Source organism: Perca flavescens, chromosome 15 (assembly GCF_004354835.1).
Source record: "Perca flavescens isolate YP-PL-M2 chromosome 15, PFLA_1.0, whole genome shotgun sequence".
NCBI lineage: Eukaryota > Metazoa > Chordata > Actinopteri > Perciformes > Percidae > Perca > Perca flavescens.
Window position 1 is genome coordinate 22,296,127 of NC_041345.1, and position 23,771 is coordinate 22,319,897.

The following is a 23,771-nucleotide window of genomic DNA, read 5'->3' on the forward strand; positions in this document are numbered from 1 at the left end:
GAAGGGCACTCAGAGAGTGCAGACCTCCGCCAAGGCATGCCCTATCTCACAGCTAACTTTCCGACATGACACATTTTTCCGATTAGTCCGACACCACACGAATGCCATACAAATGCCCTGTAACGGAAGTAAAACATATTTTTTTTATCCAACCTGGTATTCGGATCAGCTTCAAAATGTAATGGATTCCTACTTGGCCCATGCTACACCCATCCAAGTTTCATAAAATCGGACCAATAGTTTTTTTGTCATCCTGTTGCCAGACACGCAGATTACTTATGTTCTCCTCCTTATGTAAAAAACATGTCCATTTTGATGTGCGTTTTTATTGTTACAGTGCTACATCTTGAGCCTCTGTCTCTTTCATGTTGCAGAAATAAAATCAAAAAGCAAAGTAAGATATTAAAATGTTTATTTGGAGGTAGCTGCTTAGATATCAATGGATGGAGGAGGTAAACGAGGCAGCTAGGTCTGGCTACATTTCTGGGTCGTATGGACATTGTAGACATGCCTTAAAGTGCTCATATTAGGCTTTTTGGTTTTTCCCTTTCCTTTATTGTGTTATATATCTTTTTGTGCATGTTATAGGTTTACAAAGTGAAAAAGCCCAAAGTCCACCCCAAAGGGACTTACCATCTCCAACAGAAAACACTGTTCACAAACTGCTGCAAAACAGCTCTGTTGTAGTCCAGCCTTTACAACGTGCGTCACTTTGTAACACACGTTATAATGCGCGCCTAGCTGCTAGCGTGGCACGCCCTCATACTCTGCTTCTGACTGGCTAGTAATCCTTACCTAGCTACTGCGCATGTGCGACTCCCAAAAAGATTGAACAGAAGAGAGATGTCTCACTCTGTAGCTAAAACAGAGACCTCAACACACAGGGTGAAAAGAGGAGCTGCAGCAATGTGCAGTACAACAAATATATGGTGTTTTTTGAAAATTAAACCATGTAAACCTATTCTGATATAACCTCTAAATACAATTCTGAACCTGAAAATGAGCGTAATATGAGCACTTTAATGAATACCAGTAAGGTAAATCCGAGAAGTGTAACAAAGCCTCCTGCAACAAATATATTGTGTTTTACACACACACACACACACACACACACACACACACACACACACACACACACACACACACACACACCTGAAAAAGATACACAAATTCCACACATGGTCTCACATTTTTTTAAAGTTTGGAAAACCCCAATTACTTGACAGACTTATGGAAGAAAAAAAATGACTATTCATGAAGGCGGTCAGATGTTAGAGGTTAAAGTGGTTCCCTGATGGTTCCACGTCCTCGTGCAAAGCCTCCTCTGTCACCTCCACTGCCGCTCTCCTCTCAAACAACGCTCTGCATTCAATCCTTTCAGGAGAAGATGTGTCCTTCCTACCAACATACTGATGTTTAATTCATTCCCGGACACCTGGGGGACACTCATAACAACAACAGGGAGAGGGAGAGAGAGAGAGAGAGAGAGAGAGAGAGAGAGAGAGAGAGAGAGAGAGAGAGAGAGAGGGAGGAATTAGAAGGAACTAAATGTTTGCTTTGTAATTTGGCGGTGGAGGCTGTGAAGACAAATAAATCCTGTTTCCGTGTGTTGTGTTTGACTTGAGGAGTGGATGGGTACAGAGAAGATGTTGCCGCACACCTTGGCGTGCTCCCACTTAATCAGAGGTTGATTAAGCACACTTTCCGAGGCATGGATTAGGGGGGCTCCCCTCGGACTCCGCTAAATTGGTCGGAAGGGAAGGAAGGCAGAGTGTTGAGCGCTGCTGGGGGAACTTTTGATGTGTCAGTCAGAGAGTCTGGCATGGTTTGCTTTTATTGACCTTCCCATCCTTGATTTGTGACGGATCCCCTGGTGCTAGTGTAGGTGGGGAAGGTGCTCGAGAGGTGCGGAAGGTTAAAGGAGATTCAGCTTTTGGAGAATTTTTCCAAATTCTGCTGATCCGGTAGAGCTGCCACAAGCATTCCTGCAACTCATAACTATAAAGGGCATCGAGCTACGATGCATTTGCGGCTTAGGTGTTTTATTTTTATTTTTTGGAAGATTATATATTTGTCATTTTTGCTTTATTTGACAACACTAGGAAAAGACGTGGCAAGTTTCCTGGGGCGGTTTCAAATCCAGGATATTGCACCTACATGGTGTGCATCTGCCTACAAGTCCTGGCCTATTCTTTTTTTTAATTTTTTTTTATCTGGTACTTGCCATTAATACTTTCATTAAAATCTAAACAATGGGTTTTTCTCATATCCTCTTGTATCCACTGTTAATGGATTCAACAAAGTACTGCAGCTCAGCTCTAAATATATCTGTCCCCCTGTATGGGCAGTGTGTGTCATTTATGGATTTATGGTTAATAATAGTCTGATGCTTTCTCCGCTGTGAGACTGGTTTGTAACCCCTCCACAGAAGGAATGGCATTATTCATGTTGCTGCTGTGGCACCGCTATTAATGTAATGAGTCAGGCTGTTAATGTGATCCCGCTTCAGACACAAAGGGGATCTCTCAACCTGAGCCCTTGCTGCAGACAGGAGACCTCTGTGCCCTACATAACAACGATGGGACGTGTCATCGCTGATTTAGTTTGCCCTTGAACCTCCTAGTGATAGGACCTTGTGGGATAGCCTTTTAAAAGGAGCGCCCAGAGATGAAATGAATGCTCTGTTCCAAACTATTGAAAGACGCGCACTACAGCGGAAGGCTTTTAGAGCGAGTGCTGTAATCTAAAATGTGCTATTTCTCACTCACAGCACAGCACAGCTCTGGGATGGGCTGATCAGATAGCCAGAGATGAATCTGACTTGACCTGTGAGCAGCTGCAGTCGCTGCCTCCCGCATTGCCGGCCATGAGGGGAATTTGCAATGGATTCCAGATAAATAGAAATCAATTCAAATTCAGCTGAAGCCCTATACCTCCGATAAGGCACTGCTACACCTATACTCACACATTTCATAATGAATAGATAAGGATTAATGTAATTTCAAACTGTCAGCGCCTGCCAGATGGCATGTCATGGATGAGCTTATCATTGTGCCATGATTTTATTTACATCCGAGAACATAAACAGCCGGTTCATTCGTGTCATATCGGTAAACATGACTCCATGGTAACGGTCCATGGAGGTGCAGCCTCACAAGTGTTTTAAACAGCCTTATTAACTCACTCCACTCGCTCATGTAATTAATGTTGGCTTACAATGCAGCTAATATCGGCTATGTAACCTGTGAAGACACACTATAATTATGTGACCATTTGAGTGACAGAGATCAGGAAAGGAAATAGAGGAGGCCCGTTCTCAGCCTCATCAGAAGGGGCAGAGTGTTGGTCCAGGTTAATAGGCATCCTCCGGGGGGGGATTAGCTGGAGTTAAAGAAAGTAAAGAGGGAGGCATTTGAATTCTGTATAATAACCTCAAATACCATATATATATATATATATATATATATATATATATATATATATATATATATATATATATATATTTTTTTTTTTTTTTTTTTTTATAATCTCATTGTCACGGGCCATTTGCAAGTTCTTGGTCCAAGGCATTACGGAGTTCCCTAAGCAGGCATTAAAATCCTGTGAAAGAACACTTTATTTGAGTTGGACACTCTGTAGTACCATCCAGAAATAGCCAGCCATCTGTTTCCTGCTTTTGCACTAGCCAAGCACTGAGCTAGAATCATTCTCAGACTGACTGAGTCTTGAGTGAGGAACAAAAGAAGAAGGACAAAAGTGCTGCGTAGTACTGTACCTGAAGATATGGCTGGACCAAAGTCCAGCCCGGTGTCTGGTACCCTGCAAAGTCGGGGCAGCAAAATGTTACTTTTATAAGGTGAATGCCATTTGTAGTAGAGTGAACCTGTGATCGATTGGGATGTGAAGTGGCTTAGCCGTACCTCTGTGTGTCAACAGCTTCACCCTCTCCTTCAACCCTGTGATAAAACAGAGGCTCATGGTACAAACTCTCAGTCGGTGTACACCTGTGCAGTGGTGGAAGAAGTATTCAGATCCTTTTACTTAAGAGAAAGTACAAATACCAAACTGTAAAAATACTCTGTTACAAGTAAAAGTCCTGCATTGAAACTTTTACTTCAGCAAACCCACGCCATGCAGGACACAAGACCTAGAGGAGGTAAAGGTTGAATTGACAACAAATTAGAATGCGCTCCACAGCGCCATAGATTGAGACAAGGATATAATTGGCTCCATATCAGGGTTAGATAGCACCGTTGTTGACTTCTGATTAGAAAAAAAATAAAAGAACAAGGTGACTTGATGTTGTGGTGATAAGCAAAAATCCCAACTCGATCACATCGATACGTTGCTTGGGTGCACGTAGGTGGCTCACCTTGTAACCAATGACAGTGGCCACAGTGGCTCGCCGGCAGATAGCCACCAGAGGATTTTTTTCTTCCAGTGAGCGTGCATCGCCATACATTTATTGCTGTGTGTGCACTGTCTTGTTTTCCTTACGATCGTTCCAGTTGTTCTCGACATACTGTTGACTTAGAGGTCAAGCCCGCGCAAAGGCATAAATTTCTGGAGCATTGATGCTGTCTAATTCACAGCATGTCACACAGCAGCTCTTCAAAACTAAAGGTCACCTCTGAGCACTTTATGGCTTTAGATCTGTTTTTATAGGCAACCGTGCCGATTCACCACTGCCCATAATCAGTATCTGAATCACCTCTGTGAGTTCTTTACCCTCATACAGGACTTTGTTTCAGTGGTAAGCAAACGGCGTGCTCCGGAGGGTACAGCATACATGAGGCTAATCGGTTAAAATACCCAGATTATTAAAAGGAGTGGATCTATTCATATCTCGTGCATCATGAGACAGGACAGTCAGACTGGGGGGATGAGGTCTGGAGCACACCATTAAAGCTCATCTTTGGTCCCCAAGTATGAAAAACATATATTTTTTTTCCTGCATCAACAGGCCACTGTTGATCAGAGTTTACAGTAAACACAATAGAGTTCTCACTAAATCCAAAGAGAATGTTCATATTTCTGCAACCACCTGGATTAAGTTTATTGACTATGGTTTTTAGTTGCTTATTTCTACGATATGTGCATGGAGACTACAATAGCTTAATGGTTTCTGAAAGTTTAATACAACTTCTTGGTTAATGGTGAGGAAAGATCATTTTCATAGTACACAATAAAGGCCAAAAATGACTTTGATGATCTTTATCAGACCTAAGGAATCCTAACCCATGGTGTAAGTTTTTTTCTTTTCAGACCAGCGACTATCTCTCCAATCTGAGCCTGTGAAACAAATACTCACTATAGTTAAATATCAGTAACGCCCCTTGAAGAGCTACTACCATAGACAGTACAATGAATGGACAAAGCGACGCCATAGACTTCCACGGAGACCAGTGTAGGATATTAGAAGCACTTTTCCGGTGATGGCTGAGCGTTACTGCACAGCCTCCAACTGAGCTTGAAGACGTAGATGTGACGCGAGCAACCTGTCTGAAAGTTGTAAGTCTTCTGGTAGCTGTGCCAAGAGAAATCTCAATCATTCTGAATCTTGCAGAGACGGAGAGCGTAGGTATATGTAAGGAAATAACATAGGCACGGGCTAATTATAGCTAAATAAAATGTTAGTTAACACTAGTAATTAAACTTAAACAGCTAATGTAAGTCGAAACTGCCTGTGAACTTCTCCAGTACTATACGGTAATTTGTCTGTGCGACAGAAAGTCGCGTGGTTATGACATAATCGTTAGCCTATTTTTACAAAAACATCTGCTACGGAGCCATAACGTGAGATACAACGTAATGGAGCCTTTTATACATTGTCGTGTTTCTTTAGAAATAAACAATGGACAAATAGTCTTTAAATGCTTCAGATGTAAAGTTATTCGCTGTCAAAGTGACGCCAAAATGAATGGCAGTCAATGGAATGCTAACGACAGGTGATGGCTTGTTAGCATCAAAATGTCTCCATAGGAGGTACTCTTTGCAGATGCTCGTTTACCCCCTTGGCTACTACCCCTTGCTTTTAAACAGGAAGCTCCTCCTACAGACAAACCAAAGTTTATCCAAAACCAATTAAGACGATAAAATAAATTGTCTATGTAAAAACAATTTCTAATCATTATCCTAATTGATACTGATACTTAAAAAAGACGTTTCCTTTAAACAATGGAAACCCCCCTCTGTACTCTACTCAAAATGGTACAGTCCTAGTTCCCTCTAGCCAAATTTGAATCACTTACTGTCACTTCCTGTTTGGCAGTTTGAACCCATGACCAGCAGGTAATATTGGATGAGAGCTCAGTAACAAACATTTTGGTAGTTGAAGTTGCAAATGTACAATTTTCACATGACGTTTTGCTTGCAGGATAGCATGCTATACCCACATGTGTTTACTATGCTAACATAACTCAGCCACAGAAGCCTGGGCTACACAATTTAGCAACACAACTAGTACTACTGACCTACTGTGTAGACAGTATGGAATTAATTATAGCACTGCAGAAGCTAGAATGAGTCTGGACAGTATGCAACCTACTCTTGTAGGGCACAGATTAGCACTGTGACAATCCTATTCTATAAATTAGCAAATGAGTCCCATGAAAATATGATAACTGTCAAACCGACTTTCCAATCAACTGTTCAATTCAAGTTTGTTTTGCTAAATAGGATAAGATACAATTCCTTTGTTGTAACTTCTCAGCACTCCCATACATTGAATACAAAAATGTTTCCTCCGCATTCAACCCATCCTATGAACTAGGAGCAGTGGGCAGTCGAGAGCATAGTGCCCGGGGCCCGGCTCCAGTTCTTTTTGGCAGTGCCTTGGTCAGAGGCACTGACAGGAGCACTAACCTTACGTGGATGTTTGCATGATTTTTTTTTAATCAGAATTCTTTCCATCTTCCTAAACTGGGCTCCAGACAAATTTTTTTCACTAGGAGCACAGTGGCTCCCAACTGAAAATTTTAGGGGCACAACCAGAAAATGTAGGGCCACACACCGTAAATCAACATGCTAACCATATATTCACATTTCTACTAATTTCCACTGTATTACTAATAAATACTTTGATAATGGATGCATAAATTACAATGTGCTGTTTCAAATTCAGTGTCACTTTCGAAGATGCAACATGGAAGGTAAACTGACAGCCCCATTGCCGTCAAAAATATATATATATATATATATATATATATATTTTTTTTTTTTTTTTCATTATTTTATTTGTATATTCTTTTTTTAGCCTGTTTTATTTTCATCATGACCCGTTTTAATTACTCTTAATGTTTCATGTAAAGCACTTTGAATTGCCTTGTTGCTGAAAGGTGCTGTAGAAATAAAGTTGCCTGGTCTTACAACCTCTGCCTGTCAGTCAGTCTCCAGGGCACACAAACCACTGTTGTGCCTGCTCTTCTCCGAGGAAGTGTAACGTCAACAGCACCGCGACCGCTTTCGGCTCGCCATTAATATCATATTGCAGCAAACGCTGGCTGCGTGAAGTTATGAAAAACTGTGACCACACTTGAAACCACTTCATCGGCATTTCCGTGACTCACTGTGACTTCAACAAAACTGCAAAGCCGACGTAGTTTGCACCGTATGCAGCTCTGCGTGTGTGTGAGTGCATGTGTTTGTGTCAGAGCTCTGCTCTCTGTCAATTTTCAGAGAGGACAGATAAGCTTGCGCTTACGCGCTCTCAGGTAACGAAATTTCGACATTTATCGTGTAAAAACAAAGGGGGGCAAATTTACTTTTCGTACATGTGCCACTAGATGTAAAATTCAGTCAGACACTCAAATTTTGGTTGCAAAATGCGACCATGTGGTCGCAGTCTGGATCCCTGCTAAACCCTAACTTTGGCCCTAAATTCAATATATCATATTGGCCAGGATACAATATTAGATCACCTTTTTTTCACTTTGGAAAATTATGTTTGAAATTGTCTTTATCCCAAAACAGATGTTGCACAACGGGAAGTATTCTTTTGGGAAGTATGCTCTGGAAAATGATCCCTATGCATACAGGCTGCTTTATATTTATGCTATAAACAATACAAGACACATCAGAACCTCATATATACATTGTAAACCTGTATTTAACTTTGTTTTGTGGAAGCTACATTGTGTAAGAATTTCTCCCATAGCTGTGAAATCGTATAGGACAACCAACTGAATATTACTTTTTAGCCCCTCCCATTCCAATCGCGTTGTAACTCCTACGGTGGCCGTATTATTCCAAGAAGTATGACTTTGTCCGTGAATGTTCCTTCCAGTGTAATAATAGTTTTACGTTTTCATTACTTTGGTACCATTTCATTGCTAACATCAGCTATCAGGTTCCCAAACGAATGCAAGCTAATGTTCGTAAAGTATCAGCATGATCCTCCCATCTTCAACAGGCTTTCAAATCTGCCGGCAGTCGGTGTAATCTCCCCCTGGCATTTGTCACGGTCCCACAGAGTGTAAAAGCGCGAAAGGCGGAGGTATGTCCCTCTTTGGCTCATGTATTTTAAAGATGGAGGCACCACATGGCATAATACCATATATATATATATATATATATATATATATATATATATATATATATATATATATATATATATATATATATGTGTGTGTGTGTGTCAATGCAGAATACATGATTCGGAATGGCAGATTCTACACTTACGAGAATACTTTGATTAGTTGGTGGAAGTAATTACAAATGAATGAGCACATATTTGTGAAAGAGTTTTTTTTGCTAAGAATCAACTCAAAACATTACACAATGGAGCTTTAATATGTTAATGGTGTCCTTTTATACAGTAGTCAGAGTTTGTTCCTTGACCAACTGGTTGACAAAAATGCCATAGAGAGCTACTGTAATGTGTGGTGCCTGTATCCAGGTTTTAATGTTTTGGTTCACGGAGCACTTAATTTATATTTGACATCCAGTTGTGTGAAATGTCGGCCACGGTTTGCAGCTACTGTACATGTTGATTACAGGTTGAGCCTCTGTGGTGAAACTGTGTTGACATTGTGTCTCTGTCTAAGCTTGTTATCTTTGTGCCCCACAGTTTGCTTCACTCATTCCAAAAAGCCACTCTGTGTCTTTAGTAGCAAGCATATTAGTCTCCATGGAAACTCATTTTACCAATACTTCATTGGTGCCAATGACCCTGTACTGTTACTTTGCTTCTCGTTGCTTTGTGTGAAAGTGTTTTCTTTTGGAGATTAAACGTTTGAGGGCAAATTGAAGTCCTGCTGGTTATATCACTGGGATGTTGAACAAGTATATATGGAAAATACCAGTTTGGTACTGTAACACATCATTTAAAAAAAGGAAAAGATTTTGACTTATTTCTGTGCTTCCTAAGGGCAAACGGGTGTAATGCCAGGGGTCCTGCACATTTTCATCAGGTAGAAAAAGGGTGTGGAAGATAGCACCCAAAAGAAATTCACTGAAAGAATATCCCTGACCCTTTTTTAATACAACCCATTTGACAGCAGAACATTCCTTCAAATTAGTGGTCTGACATGAAAATAATGAGACTGGTTGTTTTTATGTAACCATATTTTGCTTCCTGCAGTTCTAGCTGCTTTTTTTTTTATTGAGCAGTATCTGTTTCGGGATTCCCTCTGGAATATTTACGCTCTTTCTCTCTCCAAAATGTCCACAGATAATTGCTAGAAGGCAGTGCCCAGGAAGGTCAGCCAAGAATCCCGCCGTAGGTGCCAAAGTGAAATCTACAGGACTACAATTACTTGGACAGACTGAGGCGGCAGAGCAAAGTGAATGACAGGTAGGAAATAATTCATATGAATCACCTGCTGTATTATGAATAACCACCTGCTGAGAGGACATCGCACGGTCAGTTATCCTCAGAATTGGTTTTGAATAGCCCTTTTTTTTGCCATTTGTTGGTAATTGCCTTAATTCTCTTGATAATTCAGTGAAATTAACCTCCGAGAACATTTCTTCCTTATGGCATTTATGAGACAAGGTTGAAGTTGACATGCCAGCAGTCACACAATTATATTCAGATTAGGCTGCTATTTGGCTTGCTCTTTTGATGTTGACACTTTATAGGGGTCCTTTCCACCGCTCATAATTTCCTAATCTTCATTTTACCAAAACGTACAGTGATGTATCCTACACAAAGGGCGTTCTTTAAGAAATTCTATTCAATTTTCTGTTTGGGGTACATCTAACCTTGTAGTGAACAGACATGAAAGGCTGTCAGTCAAACCATCATGCCGTCTTTGTTTCTTTGTGGTTGTCTTTCTCCAGAGGAGTCAAGCAGCCACTGACTTAAATCTAGTGGTTCTATGCTCCTGGCAAAATGCTTCTCTGTCCTTCTTTCTACCCAACTCAGCGACCGCCTCAGGGTAAGGTGGAAAGAAGGTGAAGAAAAAAAGAAGTTTTAGAACAGCTTTGGATGGTTACAGAATGTAATCAAGGCCAGAAGATGGTTAAATAGTTCACTTACTTTACACTGACCTTTGACAGACTTTAACATTTTCTGTCAAACCCAAGGAATAAAGGAAGTGGAGTTGACAAACCTGAAATTTAAATTAAGCATACATGTTCTGTAATGGCAGTACAGCTTTCCTTTTCAGTTTTCAAAAGAAGTTAAAAACCATTTTACACATATTTGTGGAAACGGCATTGAAGCATCTGAATGGGTGTTTCCATTGGCAACTGTTGACTGATAACTCAGGGCCTGCGTTGCTAAGAGACGGGCTGTGGTGCACTACTAACTGGAGATTGTTATCCCGTATGTGTAATGAATGTTGATACAAAGCGTTTGTTTTCCAACAAGTGCCCATAGCATCAGCTATTAGCAAGATAAGCTGTGCGTCTGTTTCAAAAGACCATCACGTTCTTAAGTTTGTGTTCCACTTGGAAAGTGGAGGCTAGTTAGCCTAGCTTGCTAACATTAGCACCGATTCCCACTAGACGTTACTTTGCGTTCATGTTCGCTCGACATTTTAGAAAAAAGGGCGCTAGCTAGCGTTTGCTGTCTTTCTTTCTTGGGTCCAGATTATTTTTGTAAATTACCACTTCATTTATAATTACAAGTATAATTACTATATATTTATTATAAATAGATTTAGCAAATGTTACACTATGAAAGGCAGAATGTATCTAAATCTAAACACAATAATCGCTTTCACCATCAAAATTCAAAACACAGGGTTGTGGCCTGCTATCATTACCAAACAATGTTAAACTCCTAACTGTCAATCCTTTAATCTGTGGACACTGATGCTGTTAAAGGTTTGTCTTTATGAGTAGTGTTTGTAAATACACCAGTAGACATGACAATATTTCCATTAATATTAGTTTAGATGCACAAAAATGTCAAATATCTATGTTAATATACTTGTATTGCATTTTTATTACTATATCTTATCTTATGGGTACCTTACAGTTAAAACTGAGGTGTGTGTGTGTGTGTTTTTTGTGTGTGTGTTTTGTGTGTTGTTGACCAAGGGTTTAGAGAAATTTCAGACATTTGTCCATCTAACCACCAGCTGGCCGCCTGACTCAAACCCTCAGCAGAACATCAAACATCACAGTATCGCACTGCTTGGCTCAGTTTCACATAAACAGATCAAGGGTACCACAATGTTTTTATTCCAGTTGATATGGAAATGTCACATCATTTCAAAGAGAACTTCTGTTTTATTCATGTCTAATATCCTTTTACTTCTGACTGCCCAATGCGGGCCTGGGAGAGCTCTAACCAAGCAAAAAGCAAAGGGAGCTTTACTGTAGGGGGTACAATACACTGCACATGCAATTGTTCTACTGCAGAAAACATCGAATTTTTGAATTGAAAATGCACATACTCATGAATACTTCTGAGGAGAAGTATTACCCTTTGCTGCACAAAGGGGATTTCTGTGTAAAGACTCAAAAGCAGATTCTTTTTTCCCTGCCTAAAATCAAATATTGTGAGATTTGTGCTTCATTGATGCAGTTTGAAGTGATGATCAGGTGAGGTGGGAAATTGGTCAGGATGAAAAATAAACTAATATGATTTCATCTGCACTTATTTAGAAGCCAAACACATTTGATTTTTTTTTTTTTGCACTTCCTCTCTTGTTGTGATAAGAGCTATTCACTACTTTTCATAATGGATTTGTTATTCCCACAGATGTTATGTGGGCTCTTTGAAAGATGAGAATATTTGGCAACTTAGTGCCAAAGCATCTGACAGGAAGATGTCTGGATAGTATACTGTAATATTGCTGATTTCAATTTCTGTTTCTTGTATTTTTCCTTTTAATGATGCTGATGACACTGTAATTGGTGTCTCTGCTATATCTAGAAGCTAATAGTGTGTAGTTAATAACAATAATGTATCTAGGGCTGCAATTAACAATTATTTGCTCATTAATAAATATATTAATATCTATTAATCTGCCTATTATTCCCTTGGTTAATCTATGAACAACATTGACCACTTTATCGAGAGTTTCTGACTGAATTTTACATCTAGTGGCACATGTACGAAAAGTAAATTTGCCCCCCTTTGTTTTTACACGATAAATGTCAAAATTTCGTTACCTGAGAGCGCGTAAGCGCAAGCTTATGTCCTCTCTGATATTGACCATTGGCCAATTCAATTTTCCAAACTCAAGGTACTCCATTATATTGCTTGTTTTGCCTGACCAACGGCAAAAACGGAAAGATATTTGGTTTACTATCAAGACAAAGAAAAGCAGCAGTAACAATTGAGTGAGAACAAGGCAACATAGTTGCTTTTCAAATTGATACAATACTGAACAATAGTCTGTTGATATGAAAATGACATTGAGGATTACTTGTTAGAGCATGTGTAAAGGAAAACCGGTATACATATTTTATTGGTATAGAGCGTGATGTCAAATGACGCTGGCAGCAAAGTAACCAAAATTGACTGGCATGCATTTGGTGATGTCATGACATACCTTTAAATATCCTGTAAATGAACAACTATGTCCCCTAGAAAATAATGTTCCCATACAACAGATCTGCATTCTTAATTACATTGTGAAACGGTGGCTGTTTTAAACACGTGGTTAACATTGTGATTTGTGTATTGAAACTAAAACTAAACAATGTTGTGTGGATTCAAATAAGTACACTACCGGTCAAAAGTTTGGGGTCATTTAGAAATTTCCATTCCACTCCATTATAGACAGAATACCAGCTGAGATGAGTTACATTGTTTTTTTAACCAGGGCAGCAGTTTTCAGATTACATTATGTGCTTACATGAATGCAAACGGGTTCTCCAATGTTTTCTCAGTTTGCCTTTTTAAAATATCAGATTAGTAAACAGAATGGGCCTTTGGAACATTGGATGAATGGTTGCTGATAATGGGCAATGTAGATATTGCATTAAAGATCAGCCACTTCTTTCTACAACAGTCGAGAACCCTTTTGCAATTATGTAAGCATATAATGTAATCTGAAAACTGCTGCCCTGATTAAAAAAACAATGCAACTGATCTCAGCTGGTATTCTGTCTGTAATGGAGTGGAATGGAAATTTCTAAGTGACCCCAAACTTTTGACCAGTAGAGTATGTTTGTTTGTTTGTTATGTAAATTAAGGGACATACGTAAATTCAGTATGTTACATAGTTAAAGTATGTTATGTAAACGAGTAAATGTTGACTTTTGGTTCCACATGGGACATTAACAGTAGTCTCCTGGGTGGTCCTGTGTTTTTCCCACCCGTCCACTCTGTCCTCCTCCCTACACAGTCTTTTGATTGAAACGTATTTGTGATACGTCCAAGAGAAATTTAATTTTGGTGGACTGTTAGCTCAGTTGTTCGAGCAGGCACACATATATTGAGGTTAATTCCTCAATGCAAAAGGTCCAGTGATTGAGTCCGACCTGTGACAGTTTCCTGCATGTCTTCCCACTCGCTCTCCTCTTTCATTTCTGACCTGTCCTATCATTAAAGGCGTAAATGCCCATGAAAATAATCTTTAAAATAAAAAAAATAAAAAGAGAAAAATAAATCCGGGACCAGATATGTTTTCATCTTAAAATGTAATTGAGAATGCAGTGTTGTCGTGTGCGAACATCATTTTTGGGAGACGGGGCTAAAATAACACAAGTTTAAATGCTAACCTGTGAGACCCCATTTTTTTTGGTCTTTGGATGCATGTGCTGTAGATTTAAGATTGAGCTTCTGTTTGGACTGCTTCGTTTTGGCTATGTTAGCCATCCCTACTCGTGCTACCAACCTACTTTTTTCTTTTTATCCAAAAACAATAAAAGCATACAAGGCTTAGACTTGCATACATTTAACCTAGGGAAATGACCTAGCAGCTACCATGTGTTTAAAACCGTAAAGTGGTATAAGGATAAGTTGTTTGGCGGCTGCAGTGCTTTGCAGACTTGCTAACGTGCAGTAAACGTACAGCTTTAATACCCGACCTCATCTGCACGTTATCCTCGGCCTGTTACACTATCAGGACTGCGTTGCGAGTTTGACTGGCACCTTCCTCTAGGGCCCTGCTTAATGTTTCCACTAGTATGCGTGGTGCCACACCCTATACATCTCCATTCTCAATTATACATGGCTGGAATGGGAAATGAACACAGGGCACATCATAAAAAGCTTGATAACAGAGCTAATACAATTACATTAGAGCGATTAAAAAAGGTTAAATAGGTGATCTATTACATTGATCTTAAATGCATTCAGACTTAATTTAATTTAACAGTGCTATAATGCTGTAGTTAAAATATGTCCTATTAGTGTTTGGAGCCTGCATGTATAACGATTAATTATTGAATAATTGTTCATGCATTTCAACACTGGCAGGCTCTGAAGGGTGATTTATTTTCTTCAGTGGCTGTGCAGAGATAGGGCTTAATTACAGTGGATAGCCTTATCTCCCCCCTCTAATCCTCTCTTTGGAGTCTCCCGTGTTTACGCCATCTAGTCGTCGATATTATCAGACTGTTGGCAGAGCCAGACAGAGAAAGTGATCCCCAATTTCTCTGTCACATTAAGGCTCATGTATGAAGCCTCCGCTGTGGACCCGACTTAAGAACTCCAAAGTGGGAGGAAAGAAGAGTCGCAGAGTGCTAGAAAACCTCTCCCCCAGTCTGAGGTCAGCGCCGGCTGGCACATTACCTCCTTGCGCTGTGTTTCTCAGCTGGATGGACTGACAAATGTCGGGTCAAATCTGATCAGATAATAGGCTCAGTTTCTTGCCAGGAGCAATTTGGTGTGGATATTCTTGTACTAATGTAGGCAATTTGGTTGTTTACCACCTTACTACGAGTACAACACTGCATGTCTGTGCTATTCACAATGATGTTGGCCAAATACTTGCGAGATAAGACTTTTTCTTTTTCTTTTTTTACCTCAAATGCATGCAGACAAATATCTCCTGACTTTCAGTTGACCACTGGTTTAACTCGATGATTCACAATCAACTGTGCTAGATCTTAATCAGGGAGACTGCAATTATTGTTGTTTAATCATTATTTTAGATTAAGGGAAGATTACCAACACAGTTGGCACTAATAGTTGCATACATTTAAAAACTTGATGAATGAAATGTTGGCAGCTTAAAGAGAGACTGTATTTTGAAGTTCCAAACAGGAGTGGGATCCGCTGATGTGCTTAGCATAGCATGCCTGAGCTACAGTACTGGGATGCTCAAGAGAAACCACTGAAATAAAAAAATTTACCTTATAGTCAATCAAGGCATAGTGTACTCTTAGTCATTTCCGAAGATGTTTTTTTTTTTTTTCTCTTTTCCTGACAATAATGTGACATGTATTTCAACAGATAATCAATTTTTTAAATACAATATGTGGCCAACACTATGTGGACACCTGTCTGTATATGTTTGGTCTGGGGCTCTCTGGTTCCAATAAAAGAAAATCTTAAGTCAACAGCATACAATGATATTTTAGTTTTAGTGTGAGAGTTGCTCGACATTGTCCGCTTGCACAATCCAAGGTCCACAAAGAAATGGTTTCCCCAGTATGGTGTTGAAGAACTGCACAGAGCCCTGAGCTCAGCCCCATCCAACACCTTTGGAATGAACTGAAACTGGAGCCAGACCTTATCACCCATCAGTGTTGGGCTTCGCTAATGCTCTTGCGGCTGAATGGGAGCAAATCTTTGCAGCCATGGTTTCAAAATCTTGTAGAAAGTCTGAACGCAGAAGAGCGGAGGCTGTTGCAGCAACATATTATTGCTGGAAGGGAATAAATAGTTCAACAATTACCGACCCTGTCGCCAGATAAGGAAGTTGAACATTGGAGGATACTGCAAAGCCCCAGGTTATGTTCATTGATATGTTATGTTCTGCCGTCTTTTTACTACATCTGCTCTTCGCAGCTATGATATGGTTAAGGTTAGATAAAAAGATTGCGGCTATGGCAAATATACAATGGTTACGTTAGGTTTAATTTAGCTTCTAGTTTTTCCACTCGCTGGCTAAAGAAATCTTCAAGCATAAATCAGTCCACTTACGGTGTATGTATGTAAGAGAATACCACTTCAATTAAAATGGGCTCCTTCACATTTTAATGAGCGTTACTTGAACCTGCAGTGGGATGGCAACACTGGCGGAGATAAGGAAGGGAGAAACTAGAAAATAACCATCTAAAATTACATTGACAGGTCAATCTGACAAGAAGTTAAATAAAGGTACAAACTTTGACCCTTACTAATAAGGGTTAAAAAAAAGTCTCCCAAACGAGCGTGGTTATTGAAGTAGAGTTATACACACTGACTGTCTTTGAGACCCTACCTGTTTTCTGGAGTGATGAACACAGCCCCGGAGATGCTCAGTATGCTGATTTCTGAGGGGAAAATGACAGGGGAGGCTGTATGTTCTGCTGTACTTTCATTGGCTGAGTGGGTTGATGTTTGTCAGTGCGGCAGGCATTACCGCTTGCGACTAGTTTGGGCATCCCAAACACTGGCTCTGCTGCCATATTCATAGTTTTCAGTCACCGCAGAGAAAAATGTCAAATGGAATGCACCGAGAAACTTGCTCTTTAACAGTCATTCCAGTGTGTTCGGGCTCAGTGACAGCTCTACCTGAAACACCCAGTGCAAAGAGATGAGTATGCTAACTAATTAGAGATCCAACACAAATGTTTAATGAGGAGATTATGTATCATCGCACAGAATCCTGGAATTATAACTCTACTTTGTCATTTGTCGTTTTTTTCTTGCGAATTAGATTTTTTTCTTTTTTTACCCTTCTTTACGCAATTCAGGAAGTTTAGTTTAGTAAGTTTTGTTCTTTTCACTTGCTATGCTTATACCATATTTTCATGATGAAGTACCCTTCCCCTGGATTTCATTTAGTTTTAGAAGATTAATTATTTTTAAGGCACTAATTTGCCCCCATTTATTTTAAACTGATTTTCATATATTTTTTCATCTTCTCAACATTTTCTTCATCATTATTTTGCCATTAGGCTTCACAGAGTCCTTATTTTCTGATTTTATGTTTTCAAATATAAACAAATACTTTATTTTCTTACTCATTTTCTTGTTATTATTAAGTCCCAGCTTCCGACTCTACATATTTTTAAATGTAACTCCAGTTACCAAATTAAGCCCACATTGGCTTCGTATTCACAATTTATATTACCAAAAAAAAAATTTTAAATCATCTTTTCTGGGGGGTGGGATGAACAACATATCTGATACATTATCCTCTAATGTGGAACCTCGACTATAATTTGTTGAGAAAACTTGACAGTAAGTCACTCATGTCAAAGGGTTTATCCTTGAATTCGGAAAAATAAAAGTAAACTTGTAATTATAAAAGTTTAGCCTTTATTGTCCTCTTAAAGTGTTCATATTATGCTCATTTTCAGGTTCATAATTGTATTTAGAGGTTATATCAGAATAGGTTTGTGGTTTCATTTTCAAAAATCACCAACATATTTTTGTTGTACTGCACATTGCTGCAGCTCCTCTTTTCACCCTGTGTGCTGAGGTCTCTGTTTTAGCTACAGAGTGAGGCATCTCACTTCTGTTCTGTCTTTGTAGGGAGTCGCACATGTGAAGTAGCTAGGTAAGGACTACTAGCCAGTCAGAAGCAGAGTATGAGGGCGTGCCACGCTAGCAGCTAGGCGCGCATTATAACGTGTGTTACAAAGTGACGCACGTTCGTCATGGAAGTAAAAGCTGGACTACAATAGAGCTGTTTGGAGCAGTTTGTGAACAGTGTTTTCTGTTGGCGATGGTAAGTCCCTTTGGGATGGACTTTGGGCTTTTTCACTTTGTAAACCTATAACAAAAAAGATATATAACACAAAGGAAAAAGACAAAAAGCATACTGGCCCTCATTTATCAACCTAACGTAGAAACCAGTGCCGATATGAGCGCAGAAATCATCTTACGAGCGTAAGAATGGTCGTACATTGATAAATGCGGCGGCTGGAAACGATCGTCATTTAAATATCACGCCCCAATATATTCTGGGTTTTGAGGCCTCGCCCCTACAATTTATGACATGGCGAGACGTAATCCGGCTGAGAAGCGGAACTTTTCAGAGGTGGAGATTGAAACCCTGATATTTCTGGTTCATTTGCACTAACATGTGTACTATTTGGCAGCCTGAAAACTGGTATTAAAGGATGTAGAAAGAATGCGGAATGGAAAGAGATCACTGATGAGGTCAACAGTGTTGCCGTAGTAATTCGGACTCCAGTTGAAGTTTACCCTATTTAATTTATGATCAACTGATGACTTCTCCTTCTCCTGTTAAACTGATTATATGCTACACCGCAAGTCCACACTGACTCGAAAACTTGCGTACACGAGTTCAGACCAGATGTGAGATTTGATCGCAGCCTACGCTCGCGTCCAAATTGATAAATGCCGAGCTTTGCGTAGGAATCGGCGTATGCCCGTCGTACGCCTGTTTTAGGTCGTACGCACGTTTCATAAATGAGGGCCAATATGAGCACTTTAAAAATTTTGCAGACGCAGTAAGTTATGACAATTATCGATTTATCTTTATATGCCCCGAGATTCCATATTGGTACATCTCTGTTTTCCCCTCCTCAAATCAAAAAATAAATAAATATGTTATACTGGTTCCACAATATATCTTTAAGAATCTCCCTGTAAATGATCATTTTAAAATAACACCCTGTCAATGAATTATTAGTTTCAATTTATAATTTTCAACAACATTCTCCACATTATTGCAATTTTAGTCATATTACCTTCTTTTTAAAATGCTGGTGCCATAAGTCATCCTCTTGCCTGGAATGCAATCAATATTCAAACGAGGTAGTTGATTTCTGCTAACTGAAAACCATATGCCAGCACCTGATGTTATAGTGATGGTAATAGCACTGTCAAGTTTGACAATGTGGAGAAAGCAATACTGTCATTCCCCATATTCACTTTTGAAAATCTCATTTTGCTTTCATCTCTCCACTAACACAGAGCTGTCAACATGTAATTCAATGAGTGTCACCACTGCGCTTGAACATTTTCTTCTTCTCTTTTGCCAACGGTGCTTACACCATCCTTCATGACTTTACTTCTGTTGTGTTTAAATCATGTTATGGCCACTTTGGTTGTGATTGTAGTTAATTATCATGAGTAACGACATGTATTATACTCCGGCTTTCGCTTAAGGTCTTGCTGCATTTGATCTGAAAGTGATGTGTTGATGTTTACAGTAATGCACAATAGTCCCCTTTTTATTCAAAGTTGCAGATGAAATGGGCTGTCAGAATGGAGGAAATTGAAACCAGTTTATATCTCGGGCATTGCGCGAACACTGTCTTTTGTTTCCAAAAGCAGTCAAAGCACACACATAAACGTCCCTATACACAGCATAGTACATACTCCGCCATTTCTCAACCTTACACGGAGCGAATTGCAGCTCAAGAAGGAAAAATGTGTGCTTCAACAAAGGCCATCCAGATATCTGAAGTCAAGCAAATATCTGCATCTCTTCAAAGCATGATTCTGGCGATATTCTTATTAATCTTATTGCCAACAAATCCCATGAAAAGACCAAAAGCAACAATGAATTGACTGTACTAACAAGTGTTATCTATGTATCAAAACCTGATATATATTATTCCTCTGTGTCATAGAGCTCCATTTTTGTCTGATTAATATTTATGCAATTTTATGCGATAAAATTGCGGGAACTTGCAAAATCTTCTGTTTGATGAAAAAGAGGGAAAAAAAGCGATTCCCCCAACACCCTGCTTTTCGATGATGTTCACGTCGCGTAATTACATCACTTCATAATGTTCCCTGGCAACAGGGGAAAATGGCTGCTCTTGTGTGAGGTAAACGCAACATCTTTCAACTTTCTGCTAAGATATACAGTTGTGTTCTTAAGTTTACAAACCCATGCTAAAATTGACTAAAAAGAGGAATAAAAAAAATCTTAATGCTTTAATTAAAAAAATTAGGAAAAATCCGACCTTTTAAGGACACCAATTTTATTTGTGAATGAATAATGTATCATAAATAAATAAATGGTCTTCCTTAAAATACAGGGGGCATACGTATACATAACCCTACAGTGGTGTGAAAAAGTGTTTGCCCCCTTCCTCATTTCCTGTTCCTTTGCATGTTTGTCACACTTAAGTGTTTCGGAACATCAAACCAATTTAAACAATAGTCAAGGACAACACAAGTAAACACAAAATGCAATTTGTAAATGAAGGTGTTTATCATTAAAGGAGAAAAAAAATCCAAACCATCATGGCCCTGTGTGAAAAAGTGATTGCCCCCTAACCTAATAACTGGTTGGGCCACCCTTAGCAGCAACAACTGCAACCAAGCGCTTTGCGATAACGTGCAATGAGGCTTTTACAGCGTCCCTGGAGGAATTTTGGCCCACTCATCTTTGCAGAATTGTCCTAATTCAGTTACATTAGAGGGTTTTCGAGCATGAACGGCCTTTTTAAGGTCATACCACAACATCTCAATAGGATTCAGGTCAGGACTTTGGCTAGGCCACTCCAAAGTCTTCATTTTGTTTTTCTTCAGCCATTCGGTGGTGGACTTGCTGGTGTGTTTAGGATCATTGTCCTGCTGCAGAACCCAAGTTCGTTTCAGCTTGAGTACACGAACAGATGGTCGGACATTCTCCTTCAGGATCTCTTGGTAGACAGCAGAATTCATAGTTCCTTTTATCACGGCAAGTCTTCCAGGTCCTGAAGCAGCAAAACAGCCCCAGACCATCACACTGCCACCACCATATTTTACAGTTGGTATAATGTTCTTTTTATGAAATGCAGTGTTCCTTCTACGCCAGATATACTTGGACACACACCTTCCAAAGAGTTCCACTTTTGTCTCATCGGTCCACAGAATGTTGTCCCAAAAGTCTTGGGGATCATCAAGATGTGTTCTGGAGAAATTGAGACGAGCTTTGATGTTCTTTTTGCTCAGCAGTGGTTTTCTCCTTGAACTCTGCCATGCAGGCCATTTTTGCCCAGTCTTTTCCTGATGGTGGAGGCATGAACGCTGACCTTAACTGAGGCAAGTGAGGCCTGCAGTTCTTTGGACGTTGTTGTGGGGTCTTTTGTGACCTCTTGATGAGTCGTCGCTAATTTTGGGCGGCCGGCCACTCCTGGGAAGGTTCACCACTGTTCCATGTCTTCGCCATTTGTGGATAATGGCTCTCACTGTGGTTCGCTGGATTCCCAAAGCTTTGGAAATGGCTTTATAACCCTTTCCAGACTGATAGATCTCAATTACTTTCTTTCTCAATTGTTCCTGAATTTCTTTGGGTCTCGGCATGATGTGTAGCTTTTAAGGATCTTCTGGTGGACCTTACTGTGTCAAGCAGCTCCTATTTAAGTGATGCCTTGATTGTGAACAGGTGTGGCAATAATCAGGCCTGGGTGTGGCTAGAGAAATTGAACTCAGGTGTGGACAACCACAGTTATAGTATGTTTTAACAAGGGGGGCAATCACTTTTTCACACAGGGCCATGATGGTTTGGATTTTTTTTCTCCTTTAATAATAAACACCTTCATTTACAAATTGCATTTTGTGTTTACTTGTGTTGTCCTTGACTTTTGTTTAAATTGGTTTGATGTTCCGAAACACTTAAGTGTGACACACATGCAAAGGAACAGGAAATGAGGAAGGGGGCAAACACTTTTTCACACCACTGTATGTTAAATTCCCATAGAGGCAGGCAGATTTTTATTTTTAAAGGTTATTTCATGGATCCAGGATACTATGCATACGGTTAAAGTTCCCTTGGCCTTTGGAATTAAAATAGCCCCACATCATCACATACCCTTCACCATACCTAGAGATTGGCATGGCTTTATTTCAGTTGGCCTAATAGCTGGTTTGATTTGCATTGAGAGATGATCTCATGGAAAGTACCCCATGCCAATCTCTAGGTATGGTGAAGGGTATGTGATGATGTGGGGCTATTTTAATTCCAAATCTTTTTTTTAAACATAAGATGATTATAGATTTGTGAGCTTTTTATTTTTTTATTTTATTAAGATCAATGTTGTCAGTTGGATCTGAAGGGCTTGGGGCTGAGGTCAACAATCAGGGGTAGGAGAGTGTTCTATCATCATATGTTCTTCATTAGTAGCTAGTTTGTCCAGTTGCCATGGAAATGTGCATGTTCAAAATGATCCTCCATTAATCATTCAGTTCCATCTGCTAACGACACAAATATACTCCACAACAACGACCAAATAGACCTTGAGGTTAGATTGTTTTGTCAACTGCAAGAATGAACTTTGAAACTCAACTTTTGAGTCAGATGGAATAGAAGTTATTTTTATTCTCCAAAAAAAGAATTTGGAAGTGTATTTCCATGACAACTAGGCTGATGGAAATTATGTGACATAAACACAACACATTTCCAGGCAGACATTTTTATTTTCTCAGACAGGATTTGAGTCATCTGTTTAATTTGTTTCCTAGTTAAATGGCAAAACCCTTTTTTTGTTGTCGTCTGCCTTTCTTTACCGAAGATCCAAAGATTCAGACGCATCATTTACATACAAAGGGATGATCCCTCTCTCTCAGCCCTACAAGTGATGGGATTTATCCGGTGTAGTGCTACTTGTGTTGTTGGCTTGTTCCACCATAAGACATGTGAACAACACTTCAGTTGTTTCCAAGCAGGCCGACACTCCAGTCATTTTCATCAGCACTCTTGTTCAGGTAATGTTCCTTCAGGCTCGCTGATTTCAGGGCTTATCTTGTTAAGAGCCCCCCTGCCTTGCCGCAGATCTGCGCGGCTGTCAGGCACAGGGCCCGCACAATTCAGGACTATTATTGGTGATTGTGGAATGACACTAATTAAAGTCATTGATGTTTAAAATGAAGCGCCACACGTCCCGCCTGTTTTGTCACAAAAGCTCAGATAGCTTCTCCAACCTGGCCCCGTCGTGTAGTTATCATGCCATTTGTTTTCAAGCCATGTGGAGAAACTAGTGTGTGTGTGTGTGTGTGTGTGTGTGTCTCACTTCATTAAAAAACAAACCAAAAGAAAACCATGAGATAGGGGGAGAGCTCTGCTTGAGGTATTTACATTTTAATTTCAGCAGGGGCACTCGTTTGCTTATGGCGTGGTGTAATACTATAGCTCACTAAGTCAAACTTTAATCGAGTTTTTATTATGATGGAGACTATTTATAGTGCATGTTCCTTCCCCCTCAGCTGACTGGAGTGACGTTATTTCTGCTGGATTCATTATTTGAAATACTAAGTGATACACCAAGTCATATTCCTTCTGTTTGTACATTTTCTGCAAATTGAG